The sequence below is a fragment of the Nycticebus coucang genome, chromosome 1 (assembly GCF_027406575.1).
Source record: "Nycticebus coucang isolate mNycCou1 chromosome 1, mNycCou1.pri, whole genome shotgun sequence".
NCBI classification, from domain to species: Eukaryota; Metazoa; Chordata; class Mammalia; order Primates; family Lorisidae; genus Nycticebus; species Nycticebus coucang.
In genome coordinates this window covers 94,374,342-94,398,004 of record NC_069780.1, presented here as the reverse complement: position 1 = coordinate 94,398,004, position 23,663 = coordinate 94,374,342, and the positions used below count along the sequence as shown (strand labels likewise).

The 23,663-nt window shown below is 37.3% G+C and overlaps 1 non-coding gene across 1 annotated transcript; it reads left to right on the top strand.

Moving 5' to 3' along the window:
- The first annotated feature begins 12,881 nt into the window (after positions 1–12,881).
- On the top strand, positions 12,882–12,988 carry LOC128592406 (U6 spliceosomal RNA). The gene has a single exon (XR_008381861.1). It is a non-coding gene; the product is annotated as a U6 spliceosomal RNA (small nuclear RNA).
- Positions 12,989–23,663: the final 10,675 nt, after the last annotated feature.

Genomic DNA, 23,663 nt, shown 5'->3' with positions numbered 1-23,663 from the left:
GGAATCTTCCCCAACACATTCTATGAAGCAAACATCACCCTGATACCAAAACCAGGAAAAGACCCAAACAAAAAGGAGAATTTCAGACCAATCTCACTCATGGATATAGACAGAAAAATTCTCAACAAAATCCTAGCCAATAGATTACAGCTTATCATCAAAAAAGTCATTCATCATGATCAAGTAGGCTTCATCCCAGGGATGCAAGGCTGCTTTAACATACGCAAGTCTATAAACGTTATCTACCATATTAACAGAGGCAAAAATAAAGATCACATGATCCTCTCAATAGATGCAGAAAAAGCATTTGATAAAATCCAGCATCCTTTTCTAATTAGAACTCTGAAGAGTATAGGCATAGGTGGCACATTTCTAAAACTGATTGAAGCTATCTCTGACAAACCCACAGCCAATATTTTACTGAATCGAGTAATACTGAAAGCTTTTCCTCTTAGAACTGGAACCAGACAAGGTTGTCCTCTGTCACCTTTACTATTCAACGTAGTGCTGGAAGTTGTAGCCAATACAAATAGGCAAGACAAGGAAATAAAGGGAATCCAAATGGGAGCAGAGGAGGTCAAACTCTCCCTCTTTGCTGACGACATGATCTTATACTTAGAGAACCCCAAAGACTCAACCACAAGACTCCTAGAAGTCATCAAAAAATACAGTAAAGTTTCAGGATATAAAATCAATGTCCACAACTCAGTAGCCTTTGTATACACCAATAACAATCAAGATGAGAAGCTAATTAAGGACACAACTCCTTTCACCATAGTTTCAAAGAAAATGAAATACTTAGGAATATACCTAACGAAGGAGGTGAAGGACCTCTATAAAGAAAACTATGAAATCCTCAGAAAGGAAATAGCAGAGGATATTAACAAATGGAAGAACATACCATGCTCATGGATGGGAAGAATCAACATTGTTAAAATGTCTATACTTCCCAAAGCTATCTACCTATTCAATGCCATTCCTGTCAAAGTACCTACATCGTACTTTCAAGATTTGGAAAAAATGATTCTGCGTTTTGTATGGAACCGGAAAAAACCCCGTATAGCTAAGGCAGTTCTTAGTAACAAAAATAAAGCTGGGGGCCATCAGCATACCAGATTTTAGTCTGTACTACAAAGCCATAGTGGTCAAGACAGCATGGTACTGGCACAAAAACAGAGACATAGACACTTGGAATCGAATTGAACACCAAGAAATGAATCTAACATCTTACAACCACCTAATCTTTGATAATCCAAACAAGAACTTACCTTGGGGGAAAGACTCCCTATTCAATAAATGGTGTTGGGAGAACTGGATGTCTACATGTAAAAGACTGAAACTGGACCCACACCTTTCCCCACTCACAAAAATTGATTCAAGATGGATAAAGGACTTAAATTTAAGGCACGAAACTATAAAAATCCTCAAAGAAAGCATAGGAAAAACACTGGAAGATATTGGCCTGGGGGAAGACTTCATGAAGAAGACTGCCATGGCAATTGCAACAACATCAAAAATAAACAAATGGGACTTCATTGAACTGAAAAGCTTCCGTACAGCTAAGGACACAATAACCAAAGCAAAGAGACAACCCACACAATGGGAAAGGATATTTGCATATTTTCAATCAGACAAAAGCTTGATAACCAGGATCTATAGAGAACTCAAATTAATCCACATGAAAAAAGCCAACAATCCCTTATATCAATGGGCAAGAGACATGAATAGAACTTTCTATAAAGATGACAGACGAATGGCTAACAAACATATGAAAAAATGTTCATCATCTCTATATATTAGAGAAATGCAAATCAAAACAACCCTGAGATATCATCTAACCCCAGTGAGAATGGCCCACATCACAAAATCTCAAAACTGCAGATGCTGGCATGGATGTGGAGAGAAGGGAACACTTTTACACTGCTGGTGGGACTGCAAACTAGTACAACCTTTCTGGAAGGAAGTATGGAGAAACCTCAAAGCACTCAAGCTAGACCTCCCATTTGATCCTGCAATCCCATTACTGGGCATCTACCCAGAAGGAAAAAAATCCTTTTATCATAAGGACACTTGTACTAGACTGTTTATGGCAGCTCAATTTACCATTGCCAAAATGTGGAAACAGCCTAAATGCCCACCAACCCAGGAATGGATTAACAAGCTGTGGTATATGTATACCATGGAATACTATTCAGCTATTAAAAAAAATGGAGACTTTACATCCTTCGTATTAACCTGGATGGAAGTGGAAGACATTATTCTTAGTAAAGCATCACAAAAATGGAGAAGCATGAATCCTATGTACTCAATCTTGATATGAGGACAATTAATGACAATTAAGTTTATGGGGGTGGGAAGCAGAAAGAGGGATGGAGGGAGGAGGGTGGGGCCTTAGTGTGTGTCACACTTTATGGGGGCAAGACATGATTGCAAGAGGGACTTTACCTAACAATTGCAATCAGTGTAACTGGCTTATTGTACCCTCAATGAATCCCCAACAATAAAAAAAAAAAAAAAAAAAAAAAAACTAGAGTTTGCTAGCAATCTCTCTGAGCATCTAGGTGACTGTGTCAATGACCCTTGAATAAAAGCCAAGACAAAATGGCCTGAGGGTGGTAATAATAGTAGCAGGCATAGAAGGTGTCACCCTGGGTATTTCTAATTGCTGTGTAAACCCCAGAGCAGAATCAAGTATGTGTTGGGTAAGGTTGGGCCAAGATATACAATTTTATCTATAATGAGTGAAAGAATAATGTGAAACCAATCTGTGAATGCCTGAAAGACCACACACACAGAGTTGGTAAACTTTCCTGAAGGCTGTGTTATTCCAGGTGGGCATGGGGAGCACGATCGCAGGTCCAGCGTAGGTGGATTTATTTCACTAAGATGGAAATTTCTGGGTTATGAGATCATTGATCTTTTATAATCCAGGAACTATGAGAGATCATCATTCAGAATCACTTGGTTACCCAAGGTCAATATTAAAGTACCTTAGGATTTGTAAGGTTTTTTTTGCTAAGGCAGCAAATGTGGCATTCATGGAGTCACAAATGCCAGGCTGACACAAATCATGTGACAGTTAGATGCTGTAAGCCATTAATGTCCACCCAACTACAAAAAATAGAAATTCTGAAAATGTGTACATCAACTTATTTTTGAAAAATAAAATGCTCTTAGACACATTCCTTCATATTAAAGCAAGAGTTCTACTTGCTTCTTGTAGAAATATATCTTGCAAATCTGGTTTGACAGTCTTTGATTAGGTAAATTAAAGTTAGCAGAAGCTCAGAATTCTTAATCTAATGACTTTTAGATTTCAGGGGCTTTCATACCTTGGAGAGGTGCTGTGAGTATATCAGCACCCCACAAGGAAATACAGTAGTATGTGTACAGTGAAGTGTGTGAATATCCACACTAGGTAAGATAAATAAAGAACAAGACAAGCTTAATGTCAGATTGGAATAAGTTCTGCTGACATAATTTGCCACTAATGTATTAAAATATTTATGACTAGGCCAGGTGCAGTGATTCACACCTGTAATTCCAACATTCTGTAAGGCAGAGGTGGGTGGATTGCTTGAGGTTAGGAGTTCAAGACCAGCCTGAGCAAGATGGAGACCCTGTCTCTACTAAAAATAGAAAAACTGGCTGGACATTGTGGTGGGTGCCTGTAGTCCCAGCTACTCGGGAGGCTGAGGCAGGCGGATCACTTGAGCCTAGGAGTTTGAGGTTGTTGTAAGCACACCACTCTATGCAGAGCACAGAAACAGACTCTGTCCCCCCCCCCCAAAAAAAAGAAAAAGAAAAGAAAAAAGATATTTATGACTGACAAAGCTTTCAGAAATTGAAATTACAGATCTATAATGGTTCAACGCTATCACTTAGGTATGCAAAGGTCCCCTACTTTCTATTTCTAAAGCAACATTGAAAGAAAGTAATAGGACTTCATGAACATTGGAAGGACTCCATGCAAAAGAAAACACCCCCATGCCAAGTGCCAGTAGCGACGGCTTTGAAAGCAATCATCTACGGAAAAGATAAAAGACTGATTTAAATTCCTCCCACAATGTAATTAATTAATATTATTCTTTTATGAAAAGGTTTTTGTCGGAGGACAAGTGAAGATAAATGTTCTTTAAAGTATAGAAAGCCCTAGGTTCATTATCTCCTTGTCTAAACCTTTTCTACAACTTCACACTCTAATTTTGCTTTATCTAAGTCCACATAAAGGAATTTCAATCTTATCTTACTTATAATGGAAACTCAGGGAAATTGATAAAATCAGGTGCACGTTTTACAAAAAAAAAAAAACAAAACCTTTGTGTCGTTGTGGAGAAAAAAAGAAGACAAAGATTGGAGTTAGGGAGACTAAGAGATTGTTGCAAAAATGGAAGTAAGACTTGATGGTCTAAAAAGCTAAATGTAAAATTTCAAAAAGTCACTATGCTTAGTGCTTGCTTAGATACGAGGAATGAATGACATGGGAGTTAAAGATGTTTCCAAGATTTCTAACTGAACAAGGATGTCTCTGACTGAGACAGAACAATTGTGTGGTACATACGTGTCCGGGAAGGGCTGGGTAGAGTTGAGATCATGAGCTCAGTATTGAACACATGAAAGGTGAGGTTTCCGTGATATTCAAATGGAAATACCCACCAGGCAGTGAGCTAGCATACCTGAAAGTGCAGGGGTAATATGGACCAGTGATTTAAATCTCCTGTCAGGAATATATATGTGGTCAAAAGAGTGCAGAGAGAATGCAAAGTGAGGAGGGAAACCTCAGGGCACTGCTAAATGCACTTTGGTTCCTTCTGGGCAAAGGGACAGATTTTTAGGAGGAAAACCAAAAATGCACAGTGGCTTGGATGATAAGAGAATGTTTTAAAACAGTGTTTTTTCTTTTCTTTTTTTTTTTTTTTTTCTAGTTTGGATTACCTTTCAGATACATTTTTCACAACCTTCATTATGTCTTGCACCTAAGATGAAAGAAGGAAGGCGAAAAAGTCCAAAGCAAAGAATCTGTAATCAGTCCCACGCTGCTGTTGCTCATCCTCAAGCTTCTACTGTGCGTAGACTAGTCAGCTCCTGGTGACTGGGACAGGGCCATATTCTGTTTTTTTTTTTGTTGTTGTTGTTGTTGTTTCTTTGTTTGTTTTGTTTTTTGTTTTCAGAATAAGGTGGGGATCTTCTGGTCATTGGACCGTCCACTCCCCCTAGCTGGCCAGTTTCACACGTGAGAGATGTACCCAGGCAGGCATGCCATTCACCTTCACTGCTGTTAGTGAGGACAGGATCACCAAGTAGGGGCCTTTTCACCATGGTTTCAGCTGGCTCAGACTCCAATCTTTAATCCAAACCTGGTTACCTGGAGAGGGGGGATGGACTGGGAGTGATGAACTAACAAGATATCTATCATTCACCCATTCTGAAGTCTTTTTTTCATTATTTTTTCCAGTGACATTAGTTGGTTATTAAGTTTTGTTTCTTCCGGTTCTCTCGGGGTCCCTGGTAAATTTCTTGGAATGGGAGCGGTCCTGTGGTACAGTATTTTATAGAGTAAGTAATCTATTCCTTTTTTTTCTTTTTTTTAGTTTTTTGAACCAGGTTACATTGATTGCATTTGTTAGGTAAAGTCCCTCTTTAATTGTGTCCCACCCCCCAAAAGGTGTGTCACACACTGTGACCCCCCAGCCCCCTCCCTCCATCCCTCTCTCTACTCTCTCCTTCCCCAACCCCCGAACATGTAGTAGATCATTAATTGTCCTTATATTAGAATTGAGTACATAGGGTTCTTGCTTCTCCATTCTTGTGATGCCTAAGAATAATGTATTCCACTTCCATCCAGGTTACTACAAAAGATGTGAAGTGGGGAATTCAGTACATTGACATTGATTGAGAGAACTGATAAGTATGGTGGAATTCTATTCTTATTTTGTGAAAATCCATTGTGTAGTTTTATCCTTTGTGCCATTGTGGAAGCTAAGTTTTGACCTTTAACTTCTGGGTGTTTACTTTGCTGGTGGTCCATTGTGGTGGTTACTGTTGAAAATATATCTAAGTATTTCCTGCAGAGTTGTAGAGTTGTGGCGAATTTCCTCAGTCTCCTATATCCGCTCCAACTGACATTGCTGTGTACTGTTTGGATTAGCCCAATTCCCCCAATGACTGAAAATTCCAGAAAGGTTTTCTCCCACCCCTGAACTTTGTCTGGTGGGGGCCCATCCCAGCTGGCTGCAATCACTTGCTTAATTCATCCAGTTCCCAATGTTGTATCTAGCTTACCACCTCCTCACTGTGTTCCCTGAGCCATGACTCTGAATAACATTCCATGCCAGGTATGGCGGGGTTCTATCTTTTTCCTCAGTCATTCTAGGAGAGCACAGCTAAAGGATCCTTCTGGTCTGCCATCTTGCCTTCTATACCAATTTTATGTTTTTGCTTTTCCAGCAAGCACTGGGATTCCATAATAGTGTGATTATAGATCATTTATTTTTTTTTTTTCTGAGACAGAGTCTCACTTTGTCACCCTCTGTAGAGTGCTGTGGCATCACAACTCACAACAACCTCAAACTCCTGGGCTCAAGTGATTCTCTTGGCTCAGCCTCCTGAGTAGCTGGACTACAGGCACCCACCACAATGACAGGCATTTTTGTTGTTGTTGTTGTTGTTGTTGTAGTAGTTGTCATTGTTGTTTAGCAGGCCCGGGCCAGATTCAAACCTTCCAGCCCCAGTGCATGTGGTCAGTGCCCTAATCACTGAGCTATGGGTACCAAGCCTATAGGTCATTTTTTAATAGCTTTCTTTTTTCTCTCTCTCTGTCAGATGCTTGGACAATGGGAAACATTCTTATTCTTTTTTAAAACCATCATGAAAATTCTTTCTCCTTCAATTTTCACAGACCGTAAAGTTTTCTAAATAATAAACTTTTAGGACTTCTGGAAAGGGAGCATGATGAGCTCCACCGAATCCCTCCTCAGGTAAAAAACCAAACCTTGTGAAAATTATAAGAAAAAAAAGTCAACCATTTAAAGTCCTTGGAAATTGTCCTGAAGCCTACAACAAATGGAGAAACATCGAGTCAAGAAAAATCTAGTACATCTCATTGAAAACAGCCAACAAAGTTACACCTAAGCCATGCCGCAATCTGCTCTCTCTATCCATCCTTTAACCCCTGCCCCCAAACCAGGGTGGTATAACATCCAGGCTGGGCTGATGTGGCTGAGAAGTTGAGGTTCCACTTCCCTCAGCTCCCACTCATCAGTCAGTGTTCGTGTGTTCCCAGGAGGGGCAGACCAGCAGCAAAAAAAAAAAAAAAAAAAAAAATTGTCAGTGGTGAGAAACATAGCAGACCAAGTAAATAAACACTGGTAGAGAAACAGAAAACTCTTAACTAAAAATCTTCTCCAACAGCTCATGGCTCTTGCATCACGAAAGTGCACCAACTCACACAGCATTGTCTATGAGGGAGTTTTTAGCCAGTGAACAAATAACTGTATTGGAATATCTTCCTTACTTACCTGATCTGGCCCCCAGTGACTTTTTCTTTACCTAAAGATAAAGGAAATATTGAAAGGAAGATATTTTGATGGCATTCAGGACTTCAGGAGTAATATGACAACAGCTCTGAAGGCCATTCCAGAAAAAGAGTTCCAAAGGTGCTTTGAAGGGTGGACTAGGCACTGGAATCAGTGCATAGCTTCCCAAAGGGAGTACTTCAAAAGTGACCCTAGTGATATTCAGCAAAGAGGCATGTAGCACATTTTCCAGGATGAGTTTGCAAACTTAACTATCAGATCTCATATATAAAATAGAGGATAAATTATTTGTAATATGTCACTCCATGTTGCCATTCTTTGTTTCTACATCCTTTCTTGGAAATAAGTTACACCTTTGAAAAATATTATGCACTTCCCCACACATTTAAATTACTGCTGCTTCTTAGACACTAGCAAAAATTGGCTTGATGTTCCTTTAAATAGCAACCTTGGGTAGATTCAGTTTAATCAAGTTGATAGAGTAGGTCTATGATTCAGGATGCAAAAGTAAAATCCTGAGAAACATGCCATGCATTGAGAATGCTCAGTCAGCTTTCCCAAATATTATGGCAACTGAACTACAAAAGAAAAATAGATCTCAAGAAATAACAAGTCACATTTTTCATCTAAATTAAATGTGCTCTAACAAGATTTCATGCAACTTTCTACATTTATTCTGTAAGTATAAAGTAATTTTGTATGACAGACATCTATTTGTCTTGATCTATCACCATAATTATGAAAGCACTGAAGTTACATTTTAAAGTACATGGTAGTACATTTTGAAAAACACAAATAAAAAAAATTATATTATGGAAAGAGAAGTAGTGAGGAGAAATCACAGCGGACACTTACTTTAATGTCACTGAAACTAGTATAAGGATGACAATAATATTTCTGTTTTCTCAAACATTCATCATTATAATAGATTTTAATTACCTGATTTTCTTTGAAATGTGAAATGTGAACTACTCTCTGAAGAGCAGTTAAGAAATTTTTATTTTACAAATAGTAAAAAATGAATTATTTACATAAATAACTTTTTACCTTTAAATATAACCTAAGCATTTTTATAGCTGAAAAATAAGATTTAATTCTCTATGTACAGAAGATTTTATATGTACATATATAATTAATGTAAACTTGAAAATTATCATATGCTATTACTATTTTCAATAAACAAAGTCATATATAATGATGACTGAAGAAATAATTTTGAAAAACATTATCCTATATCAAATTTTCATTAATAAGTTTAACCTAAAAAGTCTTTCTATTTTTCCTCAGGCTGTGCATACTTTTTAAACTCCATTAACTAAATTCCTGAAATTGCAAAGAGCAAAATGAATTTCATATAGAGCTATTTATCTCTCTTCAGAGTAATGGTAAAAGGCCAAGTAAATGAGCTAATAAGATTACATAAAATTTCTTTCTAAAAATACAGATGTCCTCATTTTAAAGAACATCTAACCATGTATTCAAACTATAAAAATTCTTATTGATTCATCTATCAAAAGTATAATAATAGAAAGTAAACATACAGACTTCAATTAATAATGTATAATTTCACTTTTGAGGAAAAAAACTGTGTGTCTTTCGCTGACTTTCCATTGAACTAAACTCAAATACACAAGTCAGTGTTATTTTAACTAAATGAAAAAGCTCTGAAATAAATTTATACTAAATACTAGTTGGTTTAGTTCTTACAAATAATACATTGATAAACTCTAAGCTTTATACAAATTGCTTGTAGTGTTTCAAATCACACAGAAAATAGGTCATTTATAGTGTTTATTTTTGTATGGAAAAAAGAATATAAAAGTTTCTGGCAGCTCTAAAATGGGAAAGACATTTTGTAAATCCAAGAAAAGGCCAAAGTCAATGACACTCAGCTTGTTTGTGGTCTGCTGTATGATATTTCTCCTCTTCTCACTGTGAAATCCTTGGGGAAAATACCTAGTTCTTATCAATGCCTCAGGAATTGGATTTATATTTCTTTCTTTGTGGCATGTTCTCCAAAAGAGGCCCAGTAACATTGTCATCCCTAACCACAGGGTCCTAGCTTTACAATAAATGTCTAATATAAATAAAATCCCCTTTTTATCTACACAGATTCATTACCTACTCAGTGGGCACCAGGCTTATTTCCATAGAGTGGATGCTCTCTCTTGTTTTCACCTGTGAATTATGTTACTTAATAGCCTCTATTGATTATTTGTCTTCTAACTCTTCAGTCCACCATTCCCGTTAGCTCTCTGTTAGAAAATCTAGGCCGTGATTCATCCCTTGCCCAACCCTTCAGTACTTTCTTCCTGTCTCTATCCTTTGTAGGATGTGCAAACAGTCATTGAATTACACATGCATTTGTTCATTCCTTCAGTACATTTTTATCAATCCTTTACCATGTGCTGGGCATTTTTTAGTGGTGGACATTGAAAGCGAAATAATGCAGACACAGTTCTTGTCCTACTGGAGTTTATATTCTAGGGACAGGTGATAAAGCAAACAGGCAAATATGAGAGTATAAATCCACTACAAAGGAAATGAAAGACTGATGTGGGACATCATGAGTGGAGGAATTAAATCAGTCTTAGTGGTCAGGGAAGACCATCATGGCACTTTCTTTAGGCCCCTGCTTTCTAAATATTCATAATAACAGTTATGAGTTGAAATTTTATATCTTTTTATATATTTATTTTAAGAAACTCGGTAAAGTGGAAAAATTTGTGAGAATTTTGTAAACCACAATATATATTTTGCAAGCTCATTGGTTGCTCTTTAAGGAACCATATCATAAATCTTGATTGAAGAATTTGCTTCTACCCTTTTTGAGCTCTCTGGAAAATACGTGGAGTTTTATTTACTATGTTTTTGAATTAACTTACCTCATTATTTCCTCTATTAATGTTAGCGTGTTTTAAAGTTCCATTTTCGCTGGGGGTAGAGTCTCATTTAGCTTGATCATTTTTATTACCAGCAGTTGTATTGTCTGTGATTAGATTTCACCTGCACCAATTCATTTCTCTCACCATCAATGATTCAGAGTAGGTAAATAAACTTAAAACTAGCTTAAGAAACAACTTAGAGCATACAGGGCACAATAAATTCAGGCTTAGTTAGCTAAGTAATAACCATCAACAAATAAAATAGTATTTTTTATTTCAGTGCATTAAATGGAAAACACAAGAAAATATGCAGCCATGTATTTTGGATAGAATTTGCAATTCTAAACTTAACAGAAAGTAAAGCAAACAGACTTTGTACAGTGAGTAATTAGCATCAAGCAAAGAGGGAATATGAAATTAGCAAAGGATTCTAGACATAGGCTATTCATTACTGTATTTTAAGTAGGATCTCTCTGAATTTCTAGCAAGTTTTTCTTAAGAAGCAACAGTATACATGAGGGATGAGGGTATTTATCAATTCAGGAAAACTAATTTAATCTATAATATGACCTTTGAGATAATATTATACTAAAGCAACATATATCTGGACCATCATATATATACAACATTTATTTTAAAAGATGCTCATCTAAGACAAGTTCCTTAAAAACGAAAAAAAAAAAAGTGAGCAAACAATATACTATGACAATTAGAAGATCAAAAGCAAACAACTCAGACCAAATCAAGCAAATAGGAATAGCATCATCAGTACAAATATGAAATAATGTAATAGCAATCTAAAATAAACTATAACAGAGATCTTTACTTTCAGAATTACCCACTGGAGAAAGATTTTTATCCTTTTTCTTTCTATTTTCCCTTTCTTCCTTCTTCCTTCTTTCCTTCCCTCTCTTCTTTCCTCCCTCCCTTCCTTCCTTTATTTCATTTTTATCCTCTTTCTATCTTCCTTCCCTCCCTCCCTCCCTTCCTTCCCTCTTTTCCTCCCTCCCTTCCTTCCTTCCTTTCATTTCTTTTTTTAGGCAGAGTCTCATTCTGTTGCCTAGGCTAGAGTGCATGGCATCATAGCTCACAGCAACCTCAAACTCCTGGACTCAACGAATCCTCCTGTCTCAGCCTCCTGAGTAGTTGGGACTACAGGCGCCCACCACCATGCCCAGCTGACTTTAGTAGAGATGGGGTTTTGCTCTTGCACAGGCTGGAACTTCTGAGCTCAGGGGATCCCCCCATCTCAGCCTCCCAGAGTGCTGTGGTTACAGTATGAGCCACCACACTTGGCCTTTCTTCCTATTTTCTACCCCAAAGACACAGAGCATTCTAGATGGCATTAGGCACACACTTTCTTTCATATTACTCTCAAAAATTCATTTATGTTGTTTTGCCTGCGTTTTTTTCTCATTGTATTATGACCTAATTGAAACCAGTTACCAAGTCTTCCTAATTTATAACCTGTTGTAAATGCTCAAAACATCCTGCCTGAGTCTGTTCTATGTTTCAAAACAGCAGTCTGGTTTTATCAGAGTAGAAGACAGGGCTGAGGCTGGATACAGGGCTTGGGGAGTAGGTGCGGGGACTGAAATGAACAACTCTCAGGAAGAAACTAGATCACTAAGCCAGGAGTGGGGCACAGGTGTTAAACACCAGCTAAGGGGGGCCATAATCACAGACAAGGACTAGCTACAACCAATTACCTTGTCAGCTGTGTTACATAGGCCACATTATACAAACTTTGGCTAATTGCAATGTCATTTACATTGTGGTTTTAAATTTTTTGCCCTTAAGATCATCATAATAGTTCAGAAGCAACCATAGAAAGTATAAAAATGGGAAGGAGTCAGTTCTAGGAATTACCACCCAAATCCTTAGTACAGGTCAACCTCTTAACCTTGAATATTCCTCCCCTTAATTAGTAATACAGTAGAACTTCCATGGCTGACCATCTCCCAACATCGGCCACCTCCTTAAGTTGATCTAATTTTCATAGACCAGACATGCACCACATGTACAAATCAGTGCAGTAGACCTAGTTCCTTATATTGACCACCTCTGTGTGTTGGCCAGTTTATGACAGTCCCACAAGTGGTCAACTCACAGAGGTTCTTCTGTACTGCAAAAAGCCATAAACCGCATCTTCTGATGCAACTACTGTAGTTTTTTTTTTTCATTTCAGATTAATGTGAGGATACACATGATTAGGTTACATTGTCTGTTTGTTAGATAGAGTCCAAGTTGTGGTTGTGTCCTTCATCTGGAGAGTTTGCTTATACCTCTACATTATGCCCATTAGGTGAGAACTTATCAAACCCCTTCCCATCTCCCCTTCCCCACTTCCCTCCACTTTTGTTTACTATTCAACCTTAAAAAAAGACAGACTTTGCAGCTTTAGTATTTACCTGGATGGAGCTGGGGAACATTTTACTTAGTAAAGTATCACAAAGTATTAGTGCTTGCTTCTGCAGCACATATACTAAAATTGGAATGATACAGGGAAGATTAGCATGACCCCTCCGCAAGGATGACAGGCAAATTTGTGAAGCATTCCATGGTTTTCCAGCAAAAAAAAAAAAAAGAGAAAAAGAAAAGAAAGGCCGGTATCCAATGCATTCAGCACTGAGATGAAACCAGTAGATGAACTACTACACACTTACACAAGAGAAAACTGCAGCTACTCTTTTTAAGCCTCCGGCTTCCTCCCTCAGGAGACTGTACCTTCACTTTCACTTTCAGTAAAAGCTGCTAGCTTTGGGCTTCCCTGGTGTGCCTGAAATTCTTTCTTTTCAACAATCACCTGAAAGAACCTCCACTTGGAGGACGGTAGCAGTTTTACAGCACATCTGATGATTTACCAAACTAATTTTAGAATCAAATTTGTTAGCATGTGTGACCCTTCTATCTCTCTTCTCTCACCATCCCCGTCTCCAACTCCCAACATGCACACATGTGCACATGTGTGCAAACACACAGGCATCTGCGTGTGCTGGGGAGATTGCACCTCCAACTCAACCCACATTCAAAAGATAAGAAAGTGAACCATGGAATATTATGCAGCCTTAAAGAAAGATGGAGCTGGAACATATTCTTCTTAGTAAAGTATCTCAAGAATGGAAGAAAAAATACCCAATGTACTCAGCCCTACTATGAAACTAATTTAGGGTTTTCACATGCAAGCTATAACCCAGTTACAACCTAAGAATAGGAGGAAGGGGGAAAGGGAGGGGAGGGAGGCGGGAGGTGGGTAGAGGGAAGGGGATTGGTGGGATTACACCAGCGGTGCATCTTACAAGGGTATATGTGAAACTTGGTAAACAGTCTGTGAAGCTAGTGAATGATGCCCCATGATTATATCAATGTACGTAGCTATGATTTAATAAAAAAAAAAGAAAGAAAAAAATAAAGATGCTGAGTTTTAATGAAAAAAAAAAAAAAAGAAAGTGAAGCGTGGGATGGAAAGCAGTAGGGAGAAATTCGGCCATGGGTTTTGACTTAAAGATTCACTGATATTTTTGTTACAAGCACAATTTAAGTATTGGAGCAGCTCTGAAAATGAATTTTTGCTGACTGGACTGCGCTGCTTTATGAACTGTGCCAAGTTTGGTCCATGGGAGATGCTGGTTGTATTAAGTTTCCCTTTGCAGAGCAAGTGTCTAGGGTTTGACACAAGCTGCAGCCTTCAACTGATTAAAAGCCTTGTCTTAGATTGAGCCAAGAATGTGACTCAACCATGTCCATCTGATCCTTGGAAATATGCTACGAGCAAGGAAATGCGAACAGACATGAGTCCTAAGAGTGTAACCACAAAATGAATGCTGCATCCGGAATTTCAGGCTCTTTTGTGAATGCATGGTTTGGGGGTGAGTGTGTACTCCCGTGAGGATGCTTGAAAGAAACTGCATGGATTCATGAAATAAAAATCACTTTGATAATAATAATTTAAGGGTAAATAGCCACAATAGTGCCTAATATTGAGCGCTTTCTCTGTGCCAAGCCCTGCTTAAGCATTTAATACACATCAGTGTATTTTAACTTTCTCAGTCATCCTTTGACTTGGCCAGTGGCACTAGCTTCATTTCACAGATAAAGAAACTGAGGCACAGGGCACAAAGAGATTATACAGTGGCCGCATGAGCATTCAGCCCTGGGCACTCTGGCTCATCATGCTTACCCTTGTCCACCTCACATACAGTAGTTCAGGGAATTCCAAGGTGGGCCATAAAGTCACCATGCATAGGTAAAATGGGAAGTCATAGCTAAATATAACTTTATTTACAAAATATTCATTGCAAAGTCTTATAAAGTAGTGGTGAACATGTAGAGAATATTTTGTGAAATTCTGTCATAGCATGGGAATGACAAATGTAACTATATCCTGATTAACTTCACCAATAGAATTTGAGAAATCCAGGCTGAATATGTTATATTTTGATTATAATTCTCTGCTCAATGAACCTGGTTGGGTCGTTTCTACTTCTCCAAGGCCTGGTTTGCAGTGGGAATGAAATCTTAGTGTGAATTTTTTTTTGATTCTTTATTAAATCATAACTGTGTACATTAATGCATTTATGGGGTAAAATGTGCTGATTTGATATACATTGTGGAATGCCTACATGTAACTGATTAACATAACCATCTCCTTGCTTACTTATTTGTTGTAGCAAAAACATTCATACTCTGTTCTTAATGGTATGGAAATTTTTAGCAATTAATTAAAGCTTCACAAATAAAAATAAAAAAAGTTATCAACTTCTTTTTTTTTTTAGAGACAGAGTCTCATTTTATCTCCCTCGGCAAAGTGCTGTGGCGTCACAGCTCACAGCAACCTCCAACTCCTGGGCTTAGGTGATTCTCTCATCTCAGCCTCCCAAGTAGCTGGGACTACAGGTGCCCCCAACAATGCCCGGCTATTTTTTTTGTTGCAGTTTGGCCAGGGCTGGGTTTGAACCCACCACCCACGATATATGGGGCAGGCCCTCTACCCACTGAGCTAGAGGCGCTGCCCCATCATCTGTTTTCCTTAAAGGTGGCAAGTAACACCTTATTTTTCTTAACATGAATAATCTTTTTAAAGAAATACAGATTTGAAATATCCTATATCAGTGCATAAGCCTTTTTTCTTTTTCCACTTAAACTTGCCATTTAAGAGGTCAGACAATTAAGTTATCAAATTCATCCTAAACAAAGTGTACGTCCCTTATTGCTGAATGTCACTACAGTTATCTTCCAAGTGTTCCCTGGGCCATTTGGTGACTGTGGTGATTTCCAATGATGAGCTGTATAGCACTTTTCCTAGGACAAGTTCGTTAACTTAATTGACCTCATACAGTACCTAATTTAGCTAATTAGCTAATTTATTTAATTAAATATTTTTAGAATTAGAGTGAGATGTGAATTCCTCCAAGTAAATGTGATTGGTTGGCTTGCCAGAGTACAAAGACAGGGTTGTCCATTCTGCAGTCAAGCCTCTGTCTCACGACATTAGATTAGATGGTAAGTGACCTTATGAATAAATGATGAAAAATTGAAAATTAAAATATATAAGAACATGCCAACGCTACTGAAAATAAACAGCTCATTTTAAGGGAATGTTATTCAGAAAGTCAAGAGCAATTTTAAAGAAGCAAAGCTCAGTGGTGGCAGGCACCTGTCATCCTACGTACTGGGGAGGGTAAGGCACTTGAACCCAGAACTTTAAGAGCTTCAAGACCGCCCTGGACAACTTAATGAGACCCCATTTCTAAATAAGAAAAAGCAAAAGAAAGTACTATGCCATTTCAATACTAAATAACAACAGTTGGTTTTCCCATTGTTCCCTTACACATGCCCAGGGAATGTTGCCCAGCTAGGACACTAATAAAGAGGGAACACCCTTCATGTGTGAAAACTAAAACCTATATAGTTCAGAAAACGTAATATCTTGGGGCAACCGCACATGTGCTGGAAAAACAAAGCTAGGAAAGGGGTGAGTTAATGAATGAAAATCAGAAATACAAGTTCTGGAATACCTGTGACATTTATAGCAGTGCTAGATTGCTTTATTAAAACTTGCACCCGCTGGCAGATGTAAAGAGAATTCGACCATTATCAGTACATTATCCCTCTCTTATTTCCCTTAGGAACGGCATTTTTACTTATTTAGAGATCAGCCTAGCACTTTCCACTGCCACCCACAAATGGCTCTACAAACTTTAATGTTGATTTTCACTGGAGTTCCAGATTTGCCACGGCTTGAAGCAAATCACATCCTGTAATATCTGATAAACAGAGACTTTTACTTAATAATGTATGTTCTATTTAAGAGAAATGAACATTTGACTCAGAAACTGTGTGGTTCATCTGATACTTAGGTGATTGCATGATAGTATGAGAAACACACTATGGGCCCCTTATGCTTAGAATAAAACACTGGCACCAAAGTGATTTTGGAAAGTTATCCATAAGAAGTGAACATATTATCAATTTATCAAACTTTAATAGTAGAGAAATAGCATGCATTATTAAGAGCCAACTTTACATCTGAGGCATACTGATAGCATATTTTTATCTCCAAAGTTTTACTTTTGAGGGACAAAGGTGAGAATGTATCACCACCTAAACCTGGGATGCTTTATCTCTATGTAGCAAGGAACTGTAGAAACAAGCCTTGAAATTACCATAATAAAATAAATAATAAATAAATCCCACATAGATCCTTTTGTGACTTGTAAACATACACAAGTTCACATACACATATGCTTTTTTCTAAAGGATTTATTTTCATAAAAATGTTTCTGTCTGGTTTACAGCTTCCTAAAACATAACAGCATTAAGAATAAATGTGCTTATTCTCCTTAATACTCAGATTTCACCCTCTGCAGAAGGTCACAGCGCTGTGGTGACCAAGTGTGGCCAAGTTCAATGTCTACTGCATTAGAGAAGGGGGCCTTCTATTTTATTGATTTATTTTTTCAAATGTGTTGTTTGCATTCAGTAGAGCAATACTTAGGAAATTTTTGCTATAAGTTAACATTATTATAGCAGCAGAAGAGAAAGGTTAATAAGGTGTATTTCAGCACATTGTACCCCATAAATGCATTAATGTATACATGATCTTTGTGTTTATGATTTAATTTAAAAAAGGGAAAAAAAGGTATTTTAAGGAGAATTAAGAATAGTAGTCAATAGGTCTGTAACTATTTACACTTTGTATCACACAGTGATAATTAAAATTCACTTCAATTCTTATACATATTTAAATAAATAGCAACTTGTGTCTGAAAAATTCTTCACTCCGTTGTAAGGCTTGTGGAAAAATTTTATGCTCAAAAATTCCTGCATAGTCACGGAAATACATTAAAAGCAGAGGATCTGACATTTCTTTTCTTTGAAAAGAGAATAGCTAGAAATTATACATTTACATATATCTTCTCAGAGCAAGCTGTGCCCTTGCTGCATCACCTCTAAGTCTCTGCTTCAGACTTTCCATCTGGAAAGTTTTGCATCTCAAAAGGAGGCATCAAATCTGTGAGGGGAGGTGGCTGCTACAGGTGATGGAAAGTGCCAGGGGCCCAGGAAATAATTTGTAGCAATAAAGAACCTTGACCTCCTTTTCTACTGTTCTCTTCTTTTCCTTTCCCCTTTTCCTAAATTCCTTCTCAAATTTGTCACAGTAGTGGAATAAAATGAAAATATCCTAAATATGTACTAACACCCACACACCTGCTTAGCCATTTCACTTGCCACATGCCTACATATGGTTTCAACTTATTAAGACTACCAAAGCCACAAACAATGTTTAAAAAGAAAAGATAAGTAGGCTTTTTCTCAGACACAAACCTTTTCTTTCACATAGGTCTATTATTAATTGTTTTGAGTGACAAACGTATAATCTAACAGAAATGAAGCAAAACATTCTCTGTCATGTTTTCTCTGAGTTCCTAAAAGAATAATGTATTTCAAATTTCTTTTCATAATGAAATATGCTGTATGAGAAATAATTTCTTATTAAAGCCTTGTTGGATTCCTATCAGACATGCTATTGACTTCTTAATTTTTTCTCCCCTCGTAGTCCAGGAAAGGGAGATGCTGAAACCATCTCCATACCCCTCTGCTCCTGTGATCTTTTCTTCTTAGAGCCGGAGCTCTTATCTGTTTTCCTGGGAACAGGACATCCAGGGCAGGGCCTGAATCTCCCCCATTTTTGCAGCTCTTACAACATCTATTCTGAACGGTCTGCCTTAAAACTTTCTGTGGTTGCTTAGTCTAGTTATACATGTTGCAAAGTCTTCATTTCCTAGGGGGTTCACAGTCAACTTCAAAATTATAGTAAAAACCTCAAAATAGATTTCTGAGTATGTTTTTGGAAAATCAGTAAAGCTTCTAAGGTAGCAGTTCCCAACCTTTTTGGCACCAGAGAGTGGTTTCATAGAAGATCACTTTTCCACAGACTGACGGGGGCGGGGAAGATAGTTTTGAGATGATTCAAGAGCATTACATTTATTGTATTCTTTGTTTCTATTATTATCACACTGGAAAATATAATGAAATAATTATACAACTCACCATAATGCAGAATCAGGACAGCCCTCAGCTTGTTTTCGTGCAGCTAGACTGTGCCAGTCATAGCATTACAACCTGAATTGCTTATTACAATTTTCAAAATTCATACCTATTCTACAACAGGATATTTTAAAATATAAATATTTAAGCATAAGATCCACCTCAGGTCATCAGGCCTCAGATTCTCAGAGGAGCACACAGTCTAGATCCCTCACACAGAGTGTTTACAGAAGGGTTCATGCTCCTTTGAGAATCTGCTGCTCCCACCAATCGCCGATCTGGCAGAGCGCAAGCAGTGATGTGAGTGATGGGGAGCAGGTGTAAATACAGGTGAAGCTTCCCTCACTCACCCACTGTTCACATCCTGCTGTGCCACAGACCACTACTGTTTGCAGCACCTGGTGGGTGGAGACCACAGTTCTAAGGCTCTAAGACCCTTAGCTCTGAAGGAGGGTAGAGAATGGCTTTAAAACAAAACAGTTGCAATTTTTCTCTCTCAGAAGGAATCGGTTAATGATCAATACTAAGCACCTTCTTTTAAAGCACTATCTTGATGGAAAATGTACTAGATTTTTCTATCCACATGCTTGGTCAAAATGAATTCTAATAACTTTAGCATTGATTTCCTTTTGTGCTGAAAGCAGGTTTGAGAAATTAAGTATCACATGCCTTTTAACTGAAATGATACCTGAGCATAAGATGTATTTTGGGAATTTGATAGAAAATTTTCAGGCATCTCTTCTTTAATTTTGTGTTGGTCTGTTTGGAAAGGAAAATATCATGTAAATTAGCTACGTACTTCTGAAATTTGGAATGCCTTCCTTTCCCAACTTGTAAATTCAGAATATAAGGAATCAATGCAATTAGAATCACTCCTGGACTAAATTTAAACTGAGTTACTTTGTTTACGTTGAGTTTTTGCTTCGTGCCTATAGCATTCTCTCAGCATTCTCTATGTTTTCAGGCTTAGATAGCAAGTCCTCCTCTGAAAATAGTGCTTTCCATTTAAATTAAGTCAATCTACTGACAGGTTCTTGGGAGACCTCTGAGGACCATGTGGAGATAAAAACAGCTTAGCTTTTCTTTTGGTTGACAATTTTCCATCATTTTCAGAATGAACAAAGTATCAAAATTTAAGTTTAAAAGGCCTGAGCTAGTGCCCAGGTAATTCCCTGAACTCTAGGGCATCTGGTGGCACCACTGTGAGATTTTCTGACAATTTTCAGGGACAGAGATCTTCGGGAGGTGAAGCATTCAGTCAAATCTAAAGTTGTGTCTCACAGATGTGGCATCCACAGACCTCCAACTTTCCATTCATATTTTAGAATTTTTCCCCTGGGATGAATGACAATGGGACAAATAGCCATGGATTTTGAAAAATTCAAACTTAAGCAAATGACCAAAAACTTCACTCCTCTGAATCCTAGTAATGGGGACTGAGGAATCACTATCCCTTCATGTAGTGAAATAAAATTTTTTTTACTTAAAGTCACAAAAAATGCATTTTCAATCTGGCTGGAAATCACATAGCTCTGTCAACAATGTTAACATCATTTAGATCAAATTCCTTGGCTAAATGAGCAGTTTTCATATGTCTAGTTTACCTGAGCTTAATTACAGGTGTGGGGGAACTGTGCTCACCGAAATGGTGCAGGTTTAGATCTGGGTTTGAGCACAGGATCTCTAGAATGTGTTTTTGGTGTTCAGCTCTCCCTGTGACTTTGCCAGGGAGCATTTTCCTAACCTCTGCTTTGTGAACATGAGAATGAATTTCCTAACATCTCTGCTTGTATGTGGTATCTCATAGCTCCTTGCCTGTGTCACCTGCTCCCAGACAAGCCATGTCTGCATGCCTAGCTCCCACCTGGACCCTTCAGGATCTTTCCAAATTCAGATAAATATCTAGTACTTAACTTCTGGTCTTACAAGTAATGGTGACTTGTAATTAGTAGTGGACTTCAAGATGACCTTGTGACCAGTATTATACATGCTGTCAATTTCTTCCAATCTATAATTAATTTACAGTGGCATTTAGCTAAAAGCTAATTATAGGACACTTTGTCATTTAAAACCAGAATTATTACCTTTGCAAATATATATTTTTTTCTCTATAAGAGAACTCACTCTTTTTACCAGAAGTACATTTTTAAAGTTAATATTTTGTACTCATGAAACAAGATTAAATAATTTCCTGTTGAGTGAATGATTTTTAAGATTACAACTTGAATTGTTTATTGTGGATTTCTAGATTCATACTTATTCTATGACAGGATATTTAAAAATGTAAGTATTCAAAACAGTCTTAGCATAAATATGTCTATTTACAAAAAGTTTCCTTTGGGGGGAGATTATCAAATATTACAGAAACATTTTTAAAAAGAAAACATTGAAACATTAGTGCCTATTTGAAAAAAATAGTGCAATCTCCTTTTTAAGAAATGCAAAGCTAATTATTACGTGTCTTAGAGAATGTTCTTGTCACCTGGTTCGTTTTATTCAAGTTGTCCCTTTGCAAAAGGTAATAACATATTATCTCAGTGAATAAATAGCTCACTATATTCTTCATAACTGAAAATATCCTTTTGACTATATGAGGTCTGACAATTAAGTTTGAGAACTTAGCCTAGAAAAAGTGCTTAGCTTCCCAAGGAGAGTACTTAAAATGGGGTATATAGCACTTTGTCTAGGATGAGCTTATGAACTTAATTGTCAGACCCTGTACAATGACAGCTCTGATGGCCATTCCAGAAAGTTTTAAATTGCTTTGAAAGGTGGACTAAGCACTGGCATTGGTGAATAGCTTCCCAAGGGGAGGACCTTGAAGGTGACCATAATGATATTCAGTAGTGAGTTCTGTAGTACTTTTTCTAAGACATGTCCATGAACTTAATTGTCTGACCTTATATACGGACACATGACTCTTTACTATGGGCTTTAGCAATTTTTTTCTCTGGTGATGGTTGCAAGAGTGTGTAGGCCACAAGAGGAGATAGTATCAAGGCTGTTTCTCTATGCCCCTCCCTTTGAAGACCCACAGGCAACTTTCTCCCAGTGCTCAGTGTGGTCAGCCTGAGAGAGACCAATTCCTCCTAATTCAAGAAGCAAAGCCTTGATTAATTCAAAACAAGAACTCGAAGGGATGGATTAATACACAGTAAGAACTATAGTTCTCGCTCAAACAAAATACTACCAACAAGTATTTACATCCACATTAGCCTGTTTTTTAACAATTGGAATGCAGAGTGGTGCCTGTAGCTCAAGGAGTAGGGCGCCAGCCCCTTATGTTGAGGGTGGTGGGTTCGAGCCCAGCCCCGGCCAAAATCTGCAACAACAACAACAACAACAAAAATTGAAATGCTTGAAATTTAGTGAACTAAACATCCCCTGGTCAGACCAGTATTTAGGTCCACATGGCTGATGTTTGGGCATGTTCATCTCAAAGGATGAGGAAACTTCTTCTGCTGTAAGATCGTTTATTCACTAGTCAGGGCAGGGGAAGTTCTTGGAAAGGACAGGCAGGAGGTACCAGCTAAAGATGACTTTATCCACTGGGAAAAAATAGTGTATGGACAAGCAGATGGAAATGAAAAGGGTCACATTTAGAATCAGAAGTTTCTCACAATATCCTCTTCAAAAAATATTCAGATATAAAATATTGCAGAACATTTCTGGCAAAAAGGATCATCAAAACTTGTATGTCCTCCTCCTCTGCTCACCTGAGTTGTGTACTTTTCCTTCTGTCTATTCCCTATTCTGTATCTGTCCCAGGCCTGAGGATTCTTGTCTTTGTCACCTTTTGATGACATTGAAGACATTAAAGAGGGCCTTTTTATTTCATTTTATTTATTTTATTTTATGATTATTTTTTTGGGGGGGAGGTTAATATAAAAGAAGATCCTTTCTGCAATTTGTGCTTGGAAATCCAGAATTTCCAGATGCCCTAATATTTCACATTTGAGATGGGAAGAAGGAACAAGGCAAAAATGAGAAAGTTAATGCTTCTTTGGTAATTCACAAATAGTGTTTAGTCATATATTTTATTTAAAATAGGGTCCATATGATTGAAATATTTATGAAATTCAGATGGAAACTTCATATAACTCTTAGCTGCTTATCGCTCACTATCTCCTAAAGAAAAAATTTAGCTACCTTTTTCTCATTATAAAGTGAATGGAAATCTTTTTAATAATGTTATAAAAGTCCAATTATATAATCCTCATAAATGCAAAAACAAAAGAAAGGTTTGTAGTTCATAGTCACATAAAACAGTCAAGAAAAGCTAAAAGGTTAACCAGGGCTCTGAGCAAAAAATAATGGATAATTAGCAGAAACTAGTTTATACTGCAAACTATTTAGACATAATTTATTTGATAGATTTTTCATTGTGTTGGCTTTGTTTTACATCCACTTAATTACAAAACAATTTCACAGTTTTAAAATGACATAATTTATATGGTACCACACTAACAAATCTCATCTAATAATACTTTTCACTGTGACCAAGCCTTCTGTTAAAAAATCTATTATAATTTTGTTGTATGCATATCAACATTTGATGTCTATATTATCTTTAAGTTGCTATAAAATCATAAAAAATAATGCTGAAAGAAATATCAACCTCTAGCTCTCTTGATATCTCAATCCATTTGAACTATGGTTTTAGACTTTTTAACCTCTAGAATAACAAATAAGA